Here is a 24188-nt window from a genome sequence, read left to right on the forward strand (position 1 = left end):
TTAATTCACTTCAAAAAATGTCTCTGAGTTCCCGTTGTGGCATTGGCGTGAGCTGTGGTGTACATCGCAGACTTGATTCAGATCAGGTGTTGCTGTGGCTGTGGTGTAGGCCTGCAGCTGTAGCTCTGATTCGACCCCTAGCCTAGGAACCTCCATATGCCTCGGGTGCAGCCCTAAAAAGCACACACACACAAAATTTCTCTTGGAGTTCCACACTGTGGCACAACATGATTGCTGGTATCTCTGCAGTGCTAGGGCACAGGTTCGATTCCCGGCCCAGTACAGTGGGTTAAAGGATCAGGTGTTGACACAGCTGCAGTGTAGCTCGCAACTGCAACTCAGATCTGATCCCTGGCCCAGAAACTCCATATGCTGCGTGGCAGCCAAAAAGGAAAAAAAAAAAAATCTACTTGTCAAGAGAAATTGTTGCTTCAAGGCTAGGAAAGACCAAGACATTGACTGTAAACCAGAAATTAAGATGCTCTGATAGAACCCCCTTGAATATATTATGAATCAGGTTATTCACTTGAGTTCTCATTATTCCTGAAGAGAGCTGGAATATGACTTCTCCAAAATATATACTTAAGTCTAAAGCATTTTTAAATTTTTTTAAAACTCAATGAATTTGGGGAGTTCCATTGTTGTGCAATGGAAATGAAATGGACTATTAACCATGAGGTTGCGGATTCAATCCCTGGCCTTGCATAGTGGGTTAAGGATCCTGCCTTGCCATGAGCTATGGTATAGATCACAGATTTGGCAGGATCCAGTGTTGCTGTGGCTGTGTTGTAGGCCAGCAGCTATAGGCTGTAGCTCTGATTTGACCCCAAGCCTGGGAATCTCCATATGCCCGCAGGTCAGCTCTAAAAAGAAAAAAAAGAAAGAAAAAAACAAAAAACCACCTCAATGAATTTTGTTATATTTATAGTTATACAACCATCATCACAATCCAATTTTGCAAAATTTCCAATGAACACTGGAGTACATGTATCTTTTTGAGTCATGGTTTTCTCTGGAGAGATGCCCAGGAGTGGGATTGCTGGATCATGTGGTAGTTCTATTTTTAGTTTTTTGAGGAATCTCCATACTGGTTTCCATAAGGGTTGCACCAATTTAAATTCTCCACACCCTCTCCAGCATTTATGGTTGGTAGACTATTTGATGATGGCCATTCTGGCTGGTGTAAGGTGGTAACTCATAGTAGTTTTGATTTGCATTTCTCTAATAATTGGTGATGTCAAACATCTTTTCTTGTGTATTTTGGCCATCTGTATGTCTTCTTTGGAGAATTGTCTATTTAGATCTTTTGATGGGACTGTTTGCCCTCTTGTTATTGAACTTCAGGAGGTGTTTATATATTTTGGAGATTAACCCCTTGTCAGTCACTTCATTTGCAAATATTTCCTCCAATTTTGTGGGTTGTCTTTTCATTTTGTTTAGGGTTTCCTTTGATGTAAAGAAACTTTTAAATTTAAATTAGATCACACCTGTTTATTTTTGTTGTCATTACTCTAGGAGGTAAAGTAATGACATACTCTCGTTTATGTCAGAGAGTGTTCAGCCTATGTCTTCCTCTAAGAGTTTTATAGTATCCAGTCTTATACTTAGGTCTTTAATACATTTAGAGTTTATTTTTGTGTATGGTGTTAGGAAGTGTTCTAATTTCATTTTTTACATGTGGCTGTCCAGTTTTATCAGCACCACCTATTGAAAGGACTGTCTTTTCTCCATTGTATATTCTTGCCTCCTTTGTCATAGATTAGTTGACTGTAGGTGTGAGGGTTTAATTCTGGGCTATTCTGTTCCACTGATCTATATTTCTGTCTTTGTGCCAGTACCATATGCTTTTGATGATTACAGCTTTGTAATATGGTCTGAAGTCGGGGAGTCTGATAGTGCTTTTCAAAGAATTTGTCCATTTCTCTAAGTTGCCTGCTTTATTGGCATATAGTTGCTTGTAGTAATCTCTTATGACCCTTTGTGTTTCTGTGATGTCCATTATAACTTCCCCTTTTTCACTTCTAATTTTATGGATCTGAGTCCTCCATCTTTTTTTCTTGATGAGTCCGGCTAAATGTTTATCAATTTTGTTGATCTTTTCAAAGAAACAGCATTTAGTTTCATTGATCTTTTCTATGGTTTTCTTCATTTCTATTTCATTTATTTCTGCTCTGATCTTTCTGATTTCTTTCCTTCTGCTAACTTTGAGTTTTGTCTGCTCTTCTTTCTCTAGTTGCTTTAGGTGTAAAGTTGGGTTGTTTATTTGAGCTTTTTCTTGTTCCCCCGAGGTAGGCTCGTATTGCTATATACTTCCCTTTTAGAACTGCTTTTGCTGCATCCCACAGGTTTTGGATTGTTGTGTCATGTTATCATTTGCTTCTAGGAATTTTTTAATTTCTTCCTTGATTTCTTTGGTGATCCATTAGTTGTTTAGTTGCATGTTGTTTAGTCTCCATGTGTTTCTTTTTTCTGCAGATTTTTTTCTTGGTGATTTATAGGCACATAGCATTGTGGTCGGAAAAGATGCTTGATACTATTTCAATTTTCTTAAATTTACTGAGGCTTGATTTGTGGCCCAGAATGTGATCTATCCTAGAGAATAGGATATACTTCCATGCGTATTCTGCTGCTTTTAGATGGTATGTTCTATTAAGTCCATCTGGTCTAATGCATCATCTAAGGCCTGTGTTTCCTTGTTGATTCTCTGTCTGGATGATCGGTCCATTGCTGTAAGTGGGGTGTTAACATCCCCACTAATATTGTTTTATTGTCAATTTCTCCTTTCCAGGTTATTAGCAGTTGCCTTAAATATTGAGATGATCTTATGTTGGGTGCCTATATATTTACAATTGTTTTATCTTCTTTTGGAATGATGCTTTGATCATTATGTAATGTCCTTCTTTTTGTTTTTTGGGGGTTTTTTTCAGGGCTGCACTCAAGGCATGTGGAGTTTTCCAGGCCAGGGGTCAAACTGGAGCTGCAGCCGCCAGCCTATGCCACAGCCACAACAACATCAGATCCGAGCCGTGTCTGCAAACTACACCACAGCTCATGGCAACACTGGATCTTTAACCCACTGAGAGAGGCCAGGGATTGAACCCACAACCTCCTGGTTACTAGTCAAGTTCATTTCCACTACATGAAAATGGGAATTCCTATGTAATGTCCTTCTTTGTCTCCTATAATACTCTTTTTTTCAAGGTCTATTTTTTCTGATATGAGTATTGCTACTCCAGCTTTCTTTTGATTTTGATTTGCATGAAATATTGTCTTCCATCCTCTCACTTTCAATTTGTATGTGCTCCTAGAACTGGAGTTGGTCTCTTGAAGACAGCATATGGGTCTTGCTTTTGTATCCTTTCAGCCAGCCTATGTCTTTTGGTTGGGGCATTTTGTCCATTTACATTTAAGGTAATTATTGATATGTATGTTCTCATTGCCATTTTGGATTTGTTTTTGTTGGTCTTTTTTTCTTCTCTTGTGGTTTGATGACCATTTTTAGTGTTGTGTTTGGACTGCTTTTTCTTATTTGTGTGTGTATCTACTGCAGATTTTTGGTTTGAAGTTACCATGAATTTTTGATAGAGTCTATATATGTATATATATATTTGTTGGTCTCTTACTTGCAAGTGCATCTCAAGTATCCTGTATTTTTACCCTCCTCTTCTCAAACTTTTTGGTTTTGGTAGCATATTTGTGTGTGGATGATTTCCTACCTTTATTATTTGTATGCCTTTACTGGTGAGCCATGTCATTTGCAATTTGTTTCTTGTTGTGACCTTTTCTTTTCCATCTAAAGAAGTTCCTTTAGTATTTGTTGTAAAGCTGGTTTAATGGGGATGAATTCTCTTAGCTTTTGCTTGACTGTAAAGCTTTTGATTTCTGCTTCAATAAAGCATTTTTATAAAATTATATACATTTTTTTTCTTTTTATGGCCATACCTATGATGTATGGAAGTTCCTGGGCTAGGCCTAGACAACAACCACACCAGATCAAAGCAGCATCTGTCACCTATGCCACAGCTTGCAGCAATGCCAGAACCTTAACCCATTGAGTGAGGCCAGGGTTTGAACCCACATCATCATGGACACTATGTCAGGTTCTTAACCTACTGAGCCACAAGAGAAACTCCAAAAATTACATTTTCAAAATGTTTTTAATATGCACCAAAAGTCCCAGAAAACAGACACCACTGAATAGAATTGAAAAGCTTTAAGTCTGCATTCACCAGCGTTCTTTTAATCCTATTAGTTAATATAAAATCAGACAAATTATACAAAAATAAGACTATCATCTGAAATGTGTGAAGGATTCCTATAAGACCAGATACTATAAAACTCCTAGAGGAAAACATAGAAAGAACACTCTTTGACATAAATCACAACAGTATTTTTTTGGACCCATCTCCTAGAATAATGGAAATAAAAGCAAAAATAAACAAATCAGTTCTAATTACATGTAAGCTTTTGCACAGCAAAGAAAACCATAAACAAAATGAAAAAACAACATATGGAATGGAAGAAAATATCTGCAAATGATGTGACCAACAAGATATTAATTTCCAAAACATACAAACAGATCATACAGCTCAATATCAAAAACAAACAAACAACTCAATCGAAAAACTGGCAGAAGAGTTACATAGACATTTCTCCACAGACTCAGAGACATAAAGAACAGATTTGTGGTTTGAAAGCGGGAGGGGGGAGGGAGTGAGATGGATGAGGATTTGGGGGTTGGTAGATGAAAACTATTACATTCAGAATGCATAAGCAATGAGGTCCTACTGTTTAGCACAGGGAACAAAATCCAGTCTCTTGGGATAGAACATAATGGAAGATAGTATGAGAAAAAGAATGTGTATATATATATCTATCTATATATATATAGATAGATAGGTATATGACTGGGTCATTATGCTGTACAGCAGAAATTTGCAAAACATTGTAAATTAACTATAATTTTAAAAATGTGGATGCAAAAAGTTTTTTAAATAGACATTTCCCCAAAGAAGATATATAGATAGCCACAAGGCACATTTTTAAAAATGCTCAAAATCACTAATTAGAGAAATGCAAATCAAAACTACAGTGAGGTACCACCTCATGCTGGTCAGAATGGCCATCATTAAAAGGTCTACATGGGAGTTCCCTTAGTGGCTCAGTGGTTAACGAATCCAACTAAGAACCATGAGGTTGTAGGTTTGATCCCTGGCCTCGCTCAGTGGGTTAAGGATCTGGTGTTGCACTGAGCTGTGGTGTAGGCTGTAGACGCAGCTCAAATCTGGCATTGGTGTGGCTCTGGCATAGGCCAGTGGCTATAGCTCCCATTAGACCCCTACCCTGGGAACCTCCATATTCTGCAGGTGTGGCCCTGGAAAAGACCAAAAAAAAAAAAAAAAAGAAAAAGAAAAAGTCTACAAATAACCACTGCTGGAGAGGGTGTGGAGAAAAGGGAAGCCTCCTACACTGTTGGTGGAATGTAAACTGGTACAACCACTATGAAGAACAGTATGGAGGTTCATTTAAAAATAAAAATAGAGTTACTATATAATCTGGTGATCCCAATCCTGGGCATATATTCAAAGAAAACTATAACTCAAAAATATACATGCACCCAAAGTTCACGGCAGCACTATTCACAATAGTCAAGACATGGAAGCAACTTAATGTTCATTCACAGAGGAATGGATAAAGAAGAGGTGATATCTACATATGTGTATATTATATATATATATACATATATATAATACATATACATATATAATGGAATATTACTAAGACATAAAAAGAATGAAATGCATGAGGAATTTCAAAAGAACATAATGTTTGTCTATCCCTTGTAGGTAAAATATTTAAAATATAAAATTGAACTGTCAATATGTAAAACATAGTGGAGTCTTAAGGTCTTTCCATTCAATAGGGTCTTTTTTGTGTATTCTCTTTCAAACACGAATTTGACCATAAACTTCTTTCAAAAAAGGATGTACATTCAAAGACATGGAAAGATATTCCATGCTCCTGGGTTGGAAGAATTAACATCATAAAAATGACCATACTACCCAAAGCAATCTACAAATTCAATGCAATTCCTATCAAATTACCCATGACATTTTTCATAGAACTAGAGAAATAATCCAAAAAATTATAGGGAACCATAAAAGACCCAGAATTGCCAAAGCAACCGTAAGGAACAAAAACCAAGCAGGAGGCATAACTCTCCCAGACTTCAGGCAATATTACAAACCCACAGTCATCAAGACAGTGTGGTACTAGTATCAAAACAGACATATACACCAATGGAACAGAATAGAGAACCCAAAAATAAACCCAGACACCTATGGTCAATTCATCTTCGACAAAGGAGGCAATAATAGAAAATGGAAAAATGTCTTTTCAGCAAGTGGTGCTGGGAAAACTGGAGAACTGCATGTAAATCAATGAAACTGGAACATACCCTCACACCATGCACAAAAATAAACTCACAATGGCTTAAAGACTTAAATGTAAAGACAAGACACCATAAAACATCTAGAAGAGAACATAGGCAAAACATTCTCTGACATCAACCTTACAAATGTTTTTTTCTTAGGTCAGTCTCCCAAGGCCGTAGTAACGAAAACAAAAGTAAACCAATGGGACATAATGAAACTGACAAGCTTTGGCACAGCAAAGGAAACCATAAAAAAAAAAAAAAACTACAGAAAGGGAGAAAATAGTTTCAAATGATGCAACTGACAAGGGCTTAATCTCTAAAATATACAAACAACATATACAACTTGACAGCAAAAAAACCAACAACCCAATTGAAAAATGGGCAAAATATCTGAATAGACATTTCTCCAAAGAAGATATACAGATGGCAAAAAAGTACATGAAAAAATGCTTAACATCATTGATTATTAGAGGAATGCAAATAAAAACTACTATGAGGTACTACCTCACACCAGTCAGAATGGCCATCATTAATAAGTCCACAAATAACAAATACTGGAGAGGGTGTGGCGAAAAGCATACCCTCCTACACGTTTGGTGGGAATATAAATTTGTTACAACCACTGTGGAAAACAGTATGGAAGTACCTCAGAAAACTAAATATACAACACAGCAACCCTACTCTTGGGCGTATATCCAGACAAAATTTCCTTGAAGAAGATACATGCCCCTCTATGTTCATTGCAGTACTATTCACAATAGCCAAGACATGGAAACAACCTAAATTTCCATTAATAGATAAATGAATTAAGAAGCTGTAGTATATATACCACTCAGCCATAAAAAAGAATGAAATAATGCCATTTGCAGCAACATGGATAGAACTAGAGGCTCTCACACTAAGTGAAGTAAGTCAGAAAGAGAAAGACAAATGCCATATGATATCACTTATATATGGAATCTAATATATGGTATGAATGAACCTTTCCACAGAAAAGAAAGTCACGGACTTGGAGAACAGACTTGTGGTGCCAAGGGTTGGGGGAGGGAGAGGGAGTGGGATGGACTGGGAGTCTGGGGTTAATAGATGCAAACTATTGCATTTGGAGTAGATAAGCAATTAGATCCTGCTGAATAGCACAGGGAACTATATCTAGTCACTTGTGATAGAATATGATATAGGATAATGTGAGAAAAAGAATGTATATATGTATGTGTGACTGGGTCATTTGCTGTGCAGTAGAAATTGACAGAACACTGTAAATCAACTATATTGGAAAAAATAATTCATATTTTTTAAAAAAGCATGTACAAGGGTTCCCATTGTGGCTCAACAGGTTAAGAACCCGACTAGTATATATGAGGATGCAGGTTTGATCCCTGGTCTCATTCAGTGGGTTAAAGATATGGTGTTACCGGGGAGTTCCTGTCGTGGCGCAGTGGTTAACGAATCCGACTAGGAACCATGAGGTTGCGGGTTCGATCCCTGCCCTTGCTCAGTGGGTTAACGATCTGGCGTTGCCGTGAGCTGTGGTGTAGGTTGCAGGCGCGGCTCGGATCCCGCGTTGCTGTGGCTCTGGTGTAGGCCGGTGGCTACAGCTCCGATTCAACCCCTAGCCTGGGAACCTCCATATGCCGCGGGAGCGGCCCAAGAAATAGCAACAATAACAACAACAACAACAACAAAAAAGACAAAAGACAACAGACAAAAACAAACAAACAAAAAAAAAAATATGGTGTTACCATAAGCTGAGGCATAGATGGCAGATGTGGCTAGAATCTTGCATTGTTGTGGCTGTGGCGTAGGCCAGCAGCTGTAGCTCTGATTCAACCCCTAGCCCAAGAACTTCCATATGCCACAGGTGTGGCCCTAATATATATATATATATATATAGCAAATGAACCTATCTACAGCCATAAAAAGAATGAAATAATGCCATTTTCAGCAGCATGGATGGACCTAGAGAATATCATACTAAGTTAATGAAAGACAAACTTATTTGCAGAACAGAAACAGACTCACAGGTTTTGAAACCAAAGGGGACAGGTAGGGGTAGGAGCGGAATAGGGGATTGGGATTGGCATATGCACACTGAGGTATGTGGAATGATTGGCCAATGGGGACCTGCTGTACAGCACAGAGATCTCTACCCAGTGTTCTGTGATGGTCTATATGAGAAAAGAATCTGAAAAAGGATGGATGTGTGTACATGTATAAATGAATCACTTTTGTACAGCAGAAATTATAATATTTTAAAACAAGCATACGTCAATAAAACTTTTTAAAATGAAAAAAGTAGCAAACCCTCATGTGTCATATTAAATATAGTTGTATTCATATAAAACTTTAGGAATACACCCATCGGAAAAATTAAGTTTTGTTGTATCAACTGCCAGGTCATCTATTACCCCAAATTCCACTCATCTCAGATTGGAACAACAATTAGTTATAAAATACCAACAATTACTTTCTAAGCCAGGATATCCTCCATTAATCAGAAAATATGAATTTATATGTGGAAAGAATTCTAACCAAAACGAATTATTAAGAAGGGCTGACTCAACAGCACTGTGGTTTCACATACTAGTTAAAAAGAACAGAGTTGAATTTTAATCTTCTAATCTGCTTGAGTCATTCAATTTTGAGTTGCTTTGCATGCACTTTTAGTTTATTCCTGAAGGTCATTCTGTTTCTTTTGTTTCTTGTATGATTTTCCCAGCTGATTCACTATCTGCTCCACTGACATGTCACAGTATTTGCAAAAACTGATTTATTTTAAATTCCCTGAAGTTGAAATAAAAGAATGATATATCTTCTAAATTTTTTAGTATATTTAAATTTTACTTATCAGTCTTTTCCAGACTTTTCACAGAGGCAAAATTACCTATATCTTTTTAAGTAACTGCTTTTACAGCTTTCCTATAGCAAATAATGAGAGGAAACTGACAAAGAAAATGCCATGTAATTTATAATCAGCAGCTAACTTCACATATTACACACCTATCATTGAAGTGACTTCCAAGACTAAGCAAAATTGTACTCAAAAGTTCTCAGATGCGAAGGCAACACAGGAGGCATAGAAAATTAAAGGAATTTTGAAGTTTCTAGAAAAGGCAATATATCTGAAGTGTAATACTGGCTCTCCATGATCTCAGACAAATCACTTCATTCACTTGCTATGGATTAGTTCCTCTCTTTAAAGTAGTTATAATAATACCCACATGTCTGTGAATATGTTACAATAATAACCCAACTGCTAAGTTGTAAAGTAATGAGAAAATTTAAACTATGTTATAAAAATAACTGAGTGCGAAGTTCCCATCGTGGCGCAGTGGTTAACGAATCCGACTAGGAACCATGAGGTTGCGGGTTCGGTAGCTGCCCTTGCTCAGCGGGTTAATGATCCGGCATTGCCGTGAGCTGTGGTGTAGGTTGCAGACGCGGTTCGGATCCCGCGTTGCTGTGGCTCTGGTGTAGGCGGGTGGCTACAGCTCCAATTGGACCCCTAGCCTGGGAACCTCCATATGCCGCGGGAGCAGCCCAAGAAATAGCAAAAAGACAAAAATAAATAAATAAAAATGGGCTCTGATGAGTCAAAATCAAAAAAATAAACAAATAAATAAAAAATAACTGAGTGCATGCTGTCACAGACACATGATCAAAAAACTGTTCACATTTATCTACCTTATTTTTGTTATATCTTGACCACTGTTTGAGGATACCAGTCAGTACAGCTGCCTGAAAGAAACAGGACATGGGAAAGTATGTCTAGACTATTAATTTTTCAAATTCCTTTCTAAAAATAGTATTACTCATTGTCTGGAGTACATTAATCATATACAACTGGCTCTCTAGAAAATATAAATTAAAAATATGTCCTCTAACTTCCATAGCTACTAGAGAAATATTTATACTTCCTTGGACAGTAATTAAGATATATTTCCTTTGGAGTTCCCGTTGTGGCTCAGCAGGTTAAGAATCTGACTAGTATCCATGAGATCGAAGCTTTGCTCAGTGCATTAAAGATCCAGTGTTTCTGTGAGCTGCGGTGTAGGTCGCAGGCACAGCTTGGATCTGGCATTGCTGTGGCTGTGGCTGTGGCCAGCAGCTGCAGCTCTGATCAAACCCTAGCCTGGGAACTTCCATATGCTGCAGGAGCAGCAAAGGGAAGGAAAGGAAAGAAAAGAAAAAAAAAAAAAGAAAAGGAAAAGAAAAGAAGTATTTTCTTCAAAGTACATTTACTTCTACATGATATTAGGCTCCATAAATATTTCTTAAGCTGTTCTGTCTGCTTAGAGCTGGAATGGAAGATAAGTCAGGCAAGGTTCCTGTTCTCCAGGAGTGACTCAGACACTATAAACTGTCTTAGATAACTGCAACACAATAATAAAGGTATGTACAATACACATGAGAACACAAAAAAAGGGACACTGTCAAGAGATCTTTAAAGAAAGGTGACATTTTAGTCTAAGGACAAATAAGAACTCACTGTGTACCAAAAAAGCAAACAAGGAAAACATGATGTGTAGCCCAGTGTGTAAAGCACAGAGAGCAGGTGCAGGAAGGGGTGGAAGATGACTGGAAACTTGGGCCAGTCTGTGAGTGTCTTGTATTCCCCACAAAAGAATTTGGGTTATATTCTAGACAAGTAGTCTCCAAAATGGGGTGAACTTGGAGTTCCTGTTGTGGCTCAGCAATTAACGAACCCAACTAGCATCCAGGAGGACGTGGGTTTGATCCCTGGCCTTGCTTGTGAATTAAGGATCCAATGTTGCCACAAGTGGGGTGCAGGTGGCAGAGAGGCTTGGATCTGGTGTTGCTGTGGCTGTGGTGCAGGCCAGCAGGAGCAGCTCCTATTCTACCCCTAACCTGGCAACCTCCATATGCTGTAGGTGTAGCCCTAAAAAGACAACAAATAAAATAAAATAATAAATAAGAGTGGTGTGCACTCACTCAAGAGTGCATGCAAACTGGTTCAGGGAGAAATCAGAACATCTATGTGCACTTACATTCCCTCGTCCTTTTTAATTTTGAGTGTTTGTTGAGTATTAATGTATGTGCATTATTTATAAAGAAAAATACACAACTTGGGTCCACATTCATAATTTTTATTGATGGAGTATATAGTCAAAAAATGCGAAGACCCAGGCAATAAGCTACCATTGAAGGGATATTTAAAGAGGTAAGAGTATCAGACCTTTATTATGCAGAGATAGCATTAGGGCACATGTAGACGATACTTTAACAGGGAACAGGAGAAATATTTTTTCCAGCTTTGTTGAGATAATGACATATAACATATGTAGGTTTAAGCTGTGCAATGTGATGATTTAACACCTATATATATTGCAAAATAATGACAACATTTACAACTTGCTTTCAACAACTTTCAAGTATATAATACAGCACTGTTAATTACAATCACTACGCCATACATTAGATCCTCAGAACTTAATAACTGGGAGTTTGTACTCTTTGACTAACATCTCTTCCATTTTCCTCACACCAGCTCCAGCTTTTGGCAACCACCATTCTACTCTCTGAGTTCAGCTTTTTTTAGATTTCACATATAAATGAGAACAAACAGTATTCGTCTTTCTCTATATGAGTTATTTCACTTAGCATAATGTCCTATGTTGTCACAAAGGTTTCCTTTTTTATACAGCTAAATAATATTCCATCATATTTTCTTTATCCATTAGTCATGTGGGTTGTTTCCACAGCTTGGCTATTGTGAGGAATGCTGCAGTGAATGTGGTAGTATGGAAACTTCTTTGAGATCCTGATTCCATTTCCTTCAGATATACATCCAGAAGCAGAAGTGCTGGGTCATGTGGCAGTCCTATTTTTAATTTCTTGAGGAACCTCTGTACTGCTTTCCAAAGTGGCTGCACTAATTTGCATTCCCACCAACAGGGCTCAAGGGTTTTCTCTTCTCCACATCCTCACCAGAACTTGATACTTGTGGGCTTTTTGATAACAGCCATTCTAAGAGTTATGAGGTGATATCATATGCAGTTTGCCTTGCATTTCCATAATGATTAGTGATGTTGAGCATCTTTTCATGTACCTATTTGGCCACTTATATTCCTTCTTCGGAAAAGAAGTCTACTTAAGTCTTTTACCTATTTTTTAATCAGATTGTTTGGTTTTTATGCTATTGAGTTGTACGAGTTCCTTATGTATTTTGAATATTAACCCCCATCAGATAGAGGGTTTACAAATATTTTCTCTCATTCTTTTTACTTTACTGATTGTTTCTTTTTTTTCTTTTCTTTCATCTTTATAGGGCTGCACCAACGGCATATGGAAGTTCCTAGGCTAGGGGTCGAATGAGAGCTATAACTGCTGGCTTACACCACAGCCACAGCAATGCTAGATCTGAGCTGCATCTGAGACCTACACTACAGCTCACAGCAACGCTGGATCCTTGACCCACTGAACAAGGCCAGGTATAATACCTGCATCCTCACAGATACTAGTCAGATTCGTTTCCACTGAGCTACAACAGAAACTCCTGATTGTTTATTTTGTTGTGGAGAAGCTCTTTAGTTTGATGTAGCTCCACTTGCTTATTTTTTGCTTGTACTTTGGGTATCATAATCCAAAAACTCATTGCCACAACCAATGTCAAGGAGCTTTTTTTCCTGTTTTCTTCTAAGGGGTTTTATGGTCTCAGGTCTTACATTTAAGTCTTTAATGCATTTTGAGTTAATTTTTGTAAACGATATAAGGTAGGGGTCCAACTTCACTATTCTGCATGTATTTATACAGTTCTCCCAAACCAGTTATTGAAGCGGCTATTATTGGCACCTCTGTCAAATATTAGTTGGCCTTGTAAGTGTGGGCTTATTTCTGGGATCTCAATTCTATTCCAGTGGTCTATGGTTTCTATTTTTATGCCAGTACCATCCATTTCAATTACTACAGCATTGCAATAAAGTTTGAAATCAGGAATTTTGATGCCTGAAAGGGGGTGTATCATAAGGAAAATAGAAACCTTAGACTTGTAGAAATTTTCCTACTAATCTGATTCTTTAAAAACATTTTAAGCCTCCTTCTTAAATAATTACATTAGATGGAACACTGTAAATCAAATAAAATAAAACAATTTTTTAATTGCATTAGGTCACTGTTTTAGTTACACTGATCTGTGTAGTACTTAAAGTTTTAATGTTTCTCCTTTTCAAAAGTCTATTTTCTGAGCAAATATTTTGACTAATGCTCTATATAAGTTAGAAAGCTAATTTGAGAAAAAAAATGATCAATGGAATTTAACTGCTTTAGCAGAATTCTATAAGGAAAATGTCTCCAAATGGCAAAATATCACATAATAATATGATATACCTTAAATAAAATAGTTACTAAATCCTAGAGATTCAAAACCATAAAATGAAAAGAATTTTGAAATTAACCCAAAGAAATTAACTCTCAGATGATTAACTCTCGAGTTTGGCAAAAAAATTTTTTTAATTAAAAAAAATAAGAAGAATAAAATATATCAATAATCATTATATCTCAATAATCATCATAATTTGTAATTATGATTATTTATTTTAGAAGAAAAGCTGGGATAAAGAAAGGATGATTTTATAGGACCACACTGTTCATCAAAAAAAATGCTTTACCAATTTACTATTTCTAAATTTAGTGGTTCAAATATGTCTCTCCATTGAGATTTTTACTCCCTGCATATTCCTTTCTACTTGAATTCTCACCTTGGTTGTCTCACCAAGGCCAACATGATAAGGCATTGTGAAAACATGATATGCACAGTGAAAGAAGCACAGTTAGGAACTTCTCAGCTCACAAAGATAAATGAAACATGGTACCAGCTCCTAGGACACCTACAGTCACAAAAAGGAACTAAAACAGCCACACAGGCAACTACTAACCATGTAATTCCAGATAAAATGTGATAAGTATTTTAAAGGAGGCATAATTAGGAGTTCCCTTTGTGACTCAGTGGTTAACAAACCTGACTAGGATCCATGAGGATACAGGTTCCATTCCTGGCCTCGATCAGTGGGTTAAGGATCCAGCGTTGCCATGGGCTGTGGTGTAGGTTGCAGACACGGCTCAGATCCTGCATTGCTGTGGCTGTGGTATATGCCAGCAGCTGCAGCTCTGATTGGACCCCTAGTCTGGGAACTTCCATATGCTGTGGGTGTGGCCCTAAAAAAAGCAAAAAAAAAAAAGAGGTATAATGAAAATACAAATGGAGCTCCTCTATATTGTTGAAAGGAATGTAACTGCAGCAACTGCTATGGAAAACAGTATGGAAGTTCCTTTAAAAACTAAAAATAAAGGTGCCATATGATCTGGTGATCACACTCCTGAGTATATGTCTGGAGAGATCTCTAATTTGAAAATATACATGCACCCCAACATTCATAGCAGCACTTTTTACAGTAGTCAAGACATGAAAACAACACATAAATGTCCAAGGACAAAGAAGATGTGGTATACATATACAATGGAATATTACTCAGCCATGAAAAAGAATGAAATAACGCCATTTGCAGCAACATGGATGCAACTAGAGATTATCATACTAAGTGAAGTAAGTCAGAAAGAGAAAGACAAATATTATATGATATCACTTATTTGTGGAATCTAAAATATGACACAAATGAACTTATTTACAAAATAGAAACAAACTCAGAGACATAGAAAACAAACTTATGGTTACCGGAGGGGAAAGAGGGTGGGGGAGGGATAAATTGGGAGTTTTGGATTAGCAGATACAAACTACTATACAAAACATATAAATAGGGAGTTCCCATTGTGGTGCAGTGGAAACAAATCCAACTAGTATCCATGAGGATGTAGGTTCGATTCCTGATCTTGCTCAGTGGGTTAGGGATCCAGCGTTGCCATGAGCTGTGGTGTAGGTTACAGACAAGGCTCGGATCCTGTGTTGCTTCACCTGTGCGTAGGCTCAGAGCTGTAGCTCCAATTCAACCCCTAGCCTAGGAATTTCCATATGCCTCAGGAGCAGCCCTAAAAATAAAAATAAAATAAAATAAAATAGATAAACAACAAGATTCTACTGTATAGCACAGGGAACTGTATTCAGTATCCTGTAGTAAGCTGTAATGGAAAATATTATGCTAAAGAATTTATAGAGGTGGGATGAAGATGGCAGAGGAGTAAGACATGGTGCTCACCTTCTCCCAAAAACACATCAAAAAACCCAAAAATCCCATCTACATGTAGAACGATTTGCACAGAACATCTACTGGCAGAAGATGTTAAACTTCCAAAAAGGGCAAGAAACTCTCCACATAACTGTGTAGAACAAAAAGGGGGGAAAAAATGAGGGAGAGAAGAGAGAAAAAGGGAATTAGTATGGGTCTAGCACTCCTGAGAGGGAGCTGTGAAAGAGGAAAGAAATCTGTACCCTGGGAGCCCACCTAATTGGCGGGGAGATCAGCCGAGATGGAGAGGGAAGATCAAAGCCCTAGAGAAAAGTGCAGCAGCCAGACTGAGGAGGTCAAAGCAAAGCGAGAGCCACAGAGACCATCAGCACCACTGCCCTGGACACTACTGCCTGAGACACTTGGTCAGGGGCTGGGTGCTGAGACTCAGGCTCTGGAGGTCAGTTCTAGGGAGAGAACTAGGGTTGCTGTGTGGAGACAGCCTAGGGGCTAGGGAGCAATGTGCCATGTGCTGGGGAGCAGAGCACCACAACCAAGGGAGTGAGGGAGGAGGGGCAGGACTGCAATAGGAATATCCTTCTCTGTGCATGAGTGGGTTCTCAGGCAGCAGGGTCCCTCCTGCGAGGGCTATGGGAAATGGGGGCAAACTGACCCAGCCATCTCAGACTCCAGAGGTGAGTGTGGTCCACCACCACTAGGGGTCCATGAACAGGCACCACCTATGGCTCCAGTCACCTCAGGGGTTATCACAGAGGAAGGCATTACAACTGAGCACCACCCAGTGTTCCTCCCCTAGGCACTACAACTGAGCACCACCAGTGTTCCTCCCCTAGGAATATCCTGTGGCTGTCACTGCCAAAGGCTCTGGTCACCACCTACCCCTGCCTGAGGGTCACTGCCACCTCTCAGGGCCCTGCAACCAGGAGCAGCCTGTGCCACCTCCTCATGGGTCCCCACCACTGTCAAGGGCCGAGCAACCAGACACTGGCTACTAGCCCTGCCCATTTCTTCCAACTCCCTGGAAGCACATGCAGGCTGTACACCAGCATGGGGATAACAGCCTACAGACACTGAGGAAAGAGAAAGCAAGCATCCAAACCAAAATAGCCTTCCAAGACTACAGCAGCTGTTTTTGCTGAACTCACAGAATAAGAAAAATATAAGCAAAATGAAGAGGCTCAGGAACCATTCCAGGTTAAAAGAACAGGAGAATTTTCTGAAGGAGCAAACAATGAAATAGACCTCTGCAGCCTAAAAGACATCAAGTTCAAAAAGGTGATAGTGAAAATTCTGAAGGAATTAAAAAATGGATATGAATGAAGAGCAGATATGAACAGTAATGCAGATTACTTTAGAAAGGAACTAGAAAATATAAGGAGGAGCTGAGGAAAATTAGAAAATTCACTTGCAGAGATATAAGGTGAGTTAAAGGTACTGAGGAGCATAATGAATAATGTAGAGGGACAAATCAGTGACTTGGAAGATAGAATAATGGAAATAACCCAATTAAGGACAGCAGATAGAAAACCATATGAAAAAACATTAATGCAACATAAGAGATCAATAGGATAATATAAAGCAGACCAATCTATGTATAATAGGGATTCTAGAAGGAGAAAAAAAAAAAAGGAAAGGGGATTGAAAATACATTTGAAGAAATTATGGCTGAAAACTTTCCAAATCTAAAGGAAACATATATCAAGATACAGGAAGCACAGAAGGCCCCAAACAAGTTGAATTCAAACAGGCCCATACCAAGACATAATAGTAATGGCAAAAGTTAAAGATAAGGAGAGGATTCTAGAGGGAGCAAGGAAAAAAAAATTAATTATAAGGGAACCCCCATAAGGCTATCAGCTGATTTCTCTATAGAAACACTGCAGGCCAGAAGAGAGTGGCAAGATACATTTAAAGTTCTAAAAGGTAAAAACTGGGAAGTTCCCATCGTGGCTCAGTGGTAGCAACCCTGACTAGGGAAAATGAGGATGCAGGTTCGATCCCTGTCCTCGCTCAGTGGATTAAGGATCTGGCACTGCTGTGAGCTGTGGTATAGGTCGCAGACACGGCTCGGGTCATGAGTTGCTCTGGCTGTGGTGTAGGCTGGCAGCTGTAGCTCCAATTCAGTCCCTAGCCTGGGAACCTCCATATGCTGAGGGTGTGGCCCTAAAATACAAAAAAATAAAATAAAATAAATCAAAGGGAAAATACTGCAGCCCAGAATACTCTAACCAACAAGAATATCATTTAACTAGAAGGAGGAGGAATTCCTGTTGTGGTACAGTGGAAGGGAATCTGACTAGTATCCATGAGGATGCAGTTTGATCACTGGCCTCGTTCGGGGGTTAAAAATCTGGCATTGCCGTGAGCTGTGGTGTAGGTCGCAGACACGGTTCAGATCCCAAGTTGCTATGGCCAGCAGCTGTAGCTCCAATTTGATCCGTAGCCTGGGAACTTCCATGTGCCACGGGTGCAGCCCTAAAAAGCAAAAAAATATATATATATATAAATAAATAATTAGAAGGAGAAATAAAGAATTTTTCCAAAAAATAAAAACTAAAAGAATACAGCAATACTAAACCCACTGTAAAGGAAATATTGAAAGGTCTTCTCTAAATAGGAAAGAAGTAAGAAGATAGAGGATGGAGGAAATCACAACTGGAAAGTAATCACTCAAATAAGCCAGTCTACAGAAACAAAAAGAAAAAGAAAATTCCTGCTTGTTAAAGTGATGATAAACACAAGGAAGAGCAAAGGGACAAAGATGAATATGTAAAAAAGGACATCAAAATCATAAAATGTGGGGAAGGAAAGTAAGGAAATTTCGACTCTTTTTTGTTCGAATATGATTGAGCATCAGGCTAAAGCAAGCAGATAGCAGATATAGGAAGGGGTTAACATACTTGAAAAACAGGGCAACCACAAATCAAAACCAAACAATACATTCATTGTTTAAAAATGTACTTTTTCAAGAAAATAATGCCACTTGCAGTGACATGGATGTAACTAGAAATTCTCATACTCAGTGAAGTAAGTCAGAAAGAGAAAGCAAATACCATATGATATCCTTTATATGTGGGATCTAAAATACAGTGCAAATGAACTTAACTACAGAAAAGAAACAAACTCCTAGACATAGAGAACAGACTTGTGGTTACCAAGAGGGAGGGGGAGGGAGTGGGATGGACTGGGAGTTTGGGGTTAATAGATGCAAACTATTGCATTTGGAGTGGATAGGCAATGAGATCCTGGATAGGACTACATCTAATCACTTATAATGGAACATGGTGGAAAATATTATGAGAAAAAGAATATATATATATAGAACTGGGTCACTTTGTTGTATAGCAGAAATTGACAGAACACTGCAAATCAACTACAATAAAAAGAATTTATAAAATATGTAACTGAATCACTTTGCTATACCCCAGTAACTAACACAACATTGTAGATCAAACTATATTTAGTTATAAATAATAAATAAATGGGTGAGCCATTTTCCAAAAACTTAATAAAAATGGTAATAGCTAATACATAGAGATTTATTACCTACCTCATGCCACGATTTACATGCATTATCTTTTTTATTCCTTATAATAACCCTAGAGTTGTTTAACAATAATAATTGTTTCTATTATAATCTTCATATTACGGAGGAGCTAGAGTCTTTTGAACTAGGCACTCTGCTCAGAAGATATTCTTTTCCCATGCAAAGTTAGAATTTGAGGGAAAAAAATAAGCCTTCAAATGGTCTAATTGAGTACAATTGTAGTAGTTCAAAATGGTAGCCCATGTGCTTATGAAACAGCTGAAACTCGGCTGGTCTTAATAAAGATGTGGTATAAGTGCAAAACACACACTAAGTTTTGAAGATTTAATATTTAAAAAAAGAAAAAAGGGAGTTTGTGTCATGGCTGAGTGGTGAACGAACTCAACTAGCTCCATGAGGTTGCAGGTTCAATCCCTGGCCTCGCTCAGTGGATTAAGGATCTGGCATTGCCGTGAGCTGTGGTATGGGTCGCAGACCTGGCTCGGATCTGGCATTGCTGTGGCTGTGGCATAGGCCGGCAGCTGTAGCTCCAATTGGACCCCTACCCCAGGATCCTCCATATGCCATGGATGCGGCCCTAAAAAGACAAAAGACAAAAAAAAAAAAAAAAAAGAATGTAGCATATCTCATCAAGTGTTTTATGTTGAGTTGATGTTGAATTGGTAAAATGTTTGATTTATTAAGTTAAATAATGTACATTATAAAATTAATTTCACCTTTTTTGTTTTTTGTTTCTTATTAATGTGTCTACTAGAAAAATTTAAATTACACACGTGGCTTGCATTATATTTGTATTGAACAATACTGGTTTAGAATGTTGGTAAAGGAAGGAATAAGCAACTAAAAAATAAATAACATCAACAACAATCTTTTACAGCAATGAGTAGTCAGGAATCAAATGCCAAAAAAAAGCTGTTATCTTACACTTAAAAAAAATCCTCTTGGGAAAATTACAAAACAAAACAAAAACAAAGCAAAAGTACCTCCTCTGTGCCTGGAATCACTGACAACATAGTAGCAAGAAATACAAGCAGCTCCCACCTTGGTCTGTGGCATCCCTCACATTGGTCTGTAGCATCACTCTCCTTAGAGACAGCAGGAGCAGGGACAGCCTGTAACAGAAGTTAAAGCAATGCTCAAAACCACAAAGGGGGCTTGGAAAAGGGACACGGGGCCCAGTGAAAGAGCTCCCAGTAACCAAAGCTGGAACCATTTGAGCAATAAAATTGGACTATAGGAGTTACTGTTTTAGCTCAGCGGGTTAAGAACCTGACTAGTATCCATAAGGACTTGTGTTCGATCCCTGGCCTCACTCAGTGGGTTAAGGATCTGTGTTGCCAGAAGCTGTAGTGTAGGTCATGGAGGTGGCTTGGATACCACGTGGCTATGGCTGTGCAGCTGCAGTTCTGATTCGACCCCTAGCTCAGGAACTTCCATATGCTGCAGTTGTGGCCATAAAAAGCAAAAATAAAAATAAAAAAGGACTATAACCCAAAGTATAAAATAAATAACTGTAAGACTAACTAACATAAGTAAATGATTGATGGAATAAATAAACAAATAGGAGAGAACTGAGACATTCCCCCCAAAGAGGTGAAGCCTAAAGTCACACCGGGCACATACTGACTTCCTTCTAGAGAGAAAAGAATGGGGTGAGGGGGAAAAAGAGGAACTTTACATGAGGAAAAACCTGACAGACACCACCTGAGGCATGTGGTGAAGTTTATCACCAGTGATAACAATCAATGATTAGTTATACTAACAGCACATTCCCTTGAAATTACATAGTGAGGACAGCACTTTATGCCTTTGGGGTTTCTCTCAAAAACCCATAAACCCTGTCTAATCATAATAAAAATATCAAACAAACCCAAATTGAGAGAGTTTCTTCAAAACCTACCAGTACTCTACCAAACTGTCAAGGTTAGCAAAAATAAGGAAAGTCTGAGCAACTGTCACAGTTTAGAGGAGCTCAAGGAAATGCAATGACTAAATATAATGTGGCATCTTGGATAGAATCCTAGGACAGAAGGACATTAGGTAAAAACTAAAGAAACCTGAAAATAAAGTGTGAGCTTCAGTTAAGAGTTATCTATTAATATTGGCTAATTAGTTGTAATCAGTACATCATACTAATGTAAGATCTTAACAACAGATCAAACAGACCCTTTGTATGGAACTCTTTGGACTAGCTCCATGACTTAACTATAAACTAAAACTTCTAAAATAAAAAGTGTGGGGGGCTTTTGTTTGGCGGTTGGTTTGTTCGTTTGGTTTTAGTTTTAAAAAGAGACCTGAGTTCCCATTGTGGTTCAGCGGGTTAAGGGAATGCAGGTCCCATCCCTGGCTTGGCTCAGTGAGTAAGGATCCAGTGTTAAGGATCCAGTGTTGCCATGGCACCAGGCCACAGCTGCAGCTCCAATTTGACCCCTGGCCCAAGAACGTCCATAGGCCATAGGTACAGTCATAAAAAGAAACAATAAAATTTTTTAAAAATTTAAAAAGGACCACCTGGAGTTCCCTTAAGGCTGTGACACAGCAGGTTAAAGATCTGGCATTGTCATGGCAGCAGCCTGGGTTGCTGCTGTGATGAGGTATAAGCCCTGGCCCAGGAACTTCCACCTGCCAAAAACAAAATAAATAAACAAATAAAAAATAAAAATAAAAAGGACCTGTCTCTGTTTGAAATCTTTCAAGTCTATTGGAACCTTTATTCCCTTTATAACCTTGCTATTCAGAGTGTGGTCACTTGTGAGCTTCCTACAGATTCCCAGTCCCATCCCAGATAGTCCAGTCAGGGTCCATCAGAAAAAGAGAACCAAAAGGGTGTGGTGTGTGTGTCAGAATTATTATAAGGAACTGTTTCATGCAATTATGAAGGCTGGCAAGTCCAAATCTGCAGTATGGGCTGGCAGCCTAAAGACCCACAGGACAAATGAAGTCTGTGGCAGTCTGCTAGAGAATTCCTCTTTGTTCAGAGGGTAGGTCTTCTCCTTCTATTCAGGCCTTAGATTAAGTGAATAAGGTCTACTCACAAGACAGCAGGCAATCTCCTTTTACCCAGAGTTCACCAATCTAAAGGTTAACCTCATTCAAAAACATCCTCCTTTTAAGTTGACACAAAATTAACTGTCACCAAATACTGTGTTATCACGTATATGTGGACTCTAAAGAATAAAACAAATAAATGAATATAACAAAACAGAAACCGACTCACAGATACAGAGAACAAATCAGTGGGGATAAGGTACCAGGGGGAGGGGCAAGACAGGGGTAGCAGGTTCAGAGATACAAACTACTCGGCATAAAATAAATAAGCTACAAAGATGCACAGCACAGGGAACGCAGCCAACATTTTATAATAACTTTTTTTTTTCTGATTTTTAGGGTCACACTCACGGCATGTGGAGCTTCCCAGGATAGGGGTTGAATTGGAGCTACAGCTGCCGCCTACACCACAGCCACAGCAACACCAGCTCCGAGCCGCATCTGCAACCTACACCACAGCTCACATTAATGGCAGATCCTTAACCCACCGAGTGGGGACCAGGGATTGAACCCACAATCTCGTGGTTCCTAGTCAGATTCGTTTCCCCTGCGCCACAACAGGAGTACCTCTAATAACTTTAAATGGAGTATAATCTATAAAAATTTTGAATCACTAGGTTGCATACCTGAAACTAATATATTGAAAATCAACTATATCCCAGTTCTGCAAAATCAATGTAATTTACCACATTAACAAATTAAGAAATAAAAAACAGATTTCCCACTGTAGTACAAAGAGGTTGGTTGCAGCGCCAGGAGGTAGGTTCCATCCCTGGCCTGGCACAGTGGGTTAAAGGATCCAGAATTGCCGCTGCTGTGGCTCATGTCTGAGCCCTGGCCTGAGACTGCTGGGTGGCCCAAAAATGTAAAAAATTAAAATTAAATTTAAAAAATAAAAGCCATATAATGATTTTTTAAATGTTTAATTAAACCACCACATCACACCTGCTAATGCTGAACCTGCATTTTAAAAGGAACTGCCTTGGTGATTTCCTGCATTCAGGTTTAAGTGGCATTGCTCTACAAGATTCCCAAAGGGCCAGAATCCTCAGAGTTTAAAATCTACATGATGATTTCAGTAAACTCAGGAACAAGGCCTTGTTCTAGTTTTAACATGATAACCTTCCTAGCATTTACCATCTGGAGGTCAGAGACGCCTGCAGGTGCCACCCTTCCCAATGGACCCTCTCAACTTGTTTCCACCTGGCCACTCTTCGGACCTGGCTGACTGCACCGGCGGCTTTTGAGCCTTCCCACCTACAGCGAACTCTTGAAGAGCATCTCCTTATGTTATTTTCCCTTTCATCTCCAGTTCATTCTTACCCACGATAACTGCCTGTGGTCACAACAGCTCTGTTCCACCCCCACTCCAACCCCCCAAGGCACGCCAGTGCATTTTCTTAGTGCTTCTAGCTTAGCAAATGCCAAGCGAACCTGTTCCAATTAGATCTGTGGAGACATAACATATACGTCAGATGATTCCATAGGGTGAAAGTATGAAACTGTTGTTATTGGGTTATTTGACCTACAAAATGGGCAACTGCATAGGATTCAACGATGTTTCTATTCACTGTTTTCCTCCTCAAAAGCGATCCTCGGGGCAACATGCTACCAGGGTTGCTAATATTCATGGCAATTCACTACTTTAACTGAACACAAACACACCACCCACCCCAGTTTGGTCCAAGCCCTCCCCTCAACAATGCGAGATATAAGCCCCCACCACCCGCCTCCGGGTTCCCAGCCACCCCTGCTCCCAGAGGGGCAGCACCAAGCTTCACAAGGCAGCGCACAGGAGGTGAGCACCATCCTTGAGGGCGCCAGCGACCCGGCCAGCCTAGACCTTGCGGCCAGCGGATGAAAGGAGAGAGCCAGCACCTCGCAAGGGGACGCCCCGCCAGCAGAGCAGCCTGAGCGAAGATGGCGGCGGGGGCGGGGCCTGCGTGCCGCCATGGGCGGGGCCTGCGACAGGACGAGGCCGAAGGGCGGGGCCTGT

At 39.1% G+C, this 24188-nt stretch overlaps 1 long non-coding RNA gene across 1 annotated transcript; it reads right to left on the reverse strand.

The window, feature by feature from the left end:
- LOC106506626 lies at nucleotides 10003-24159 on the reverse strand. The gene is made up of 3 exons (XR_002344120.1): nucleotides 24071-24159; nucleotides 20128-20256; nucleotides 10003-10174 (listed from the first exon to the last, which is right to left on the reverse strand). It is a non-coding gene; the product is annotated as an uncharacterized LOC106506626 (long non-coding RNA).

Source organism: Sus scrofa, chromosome 1 (genome assembly GCF_000003025.6).
Source record: "Sus scrofa isolate TJ Tabasco breed Duroc chromosome 1, Sscrofa11.1, whole genome shotgun sequence".
NCBI lineage: Eukaryota > Metazoa > Chordata > Mammalia > Artiodactyla > Suidae > Sus > Sus scrofa.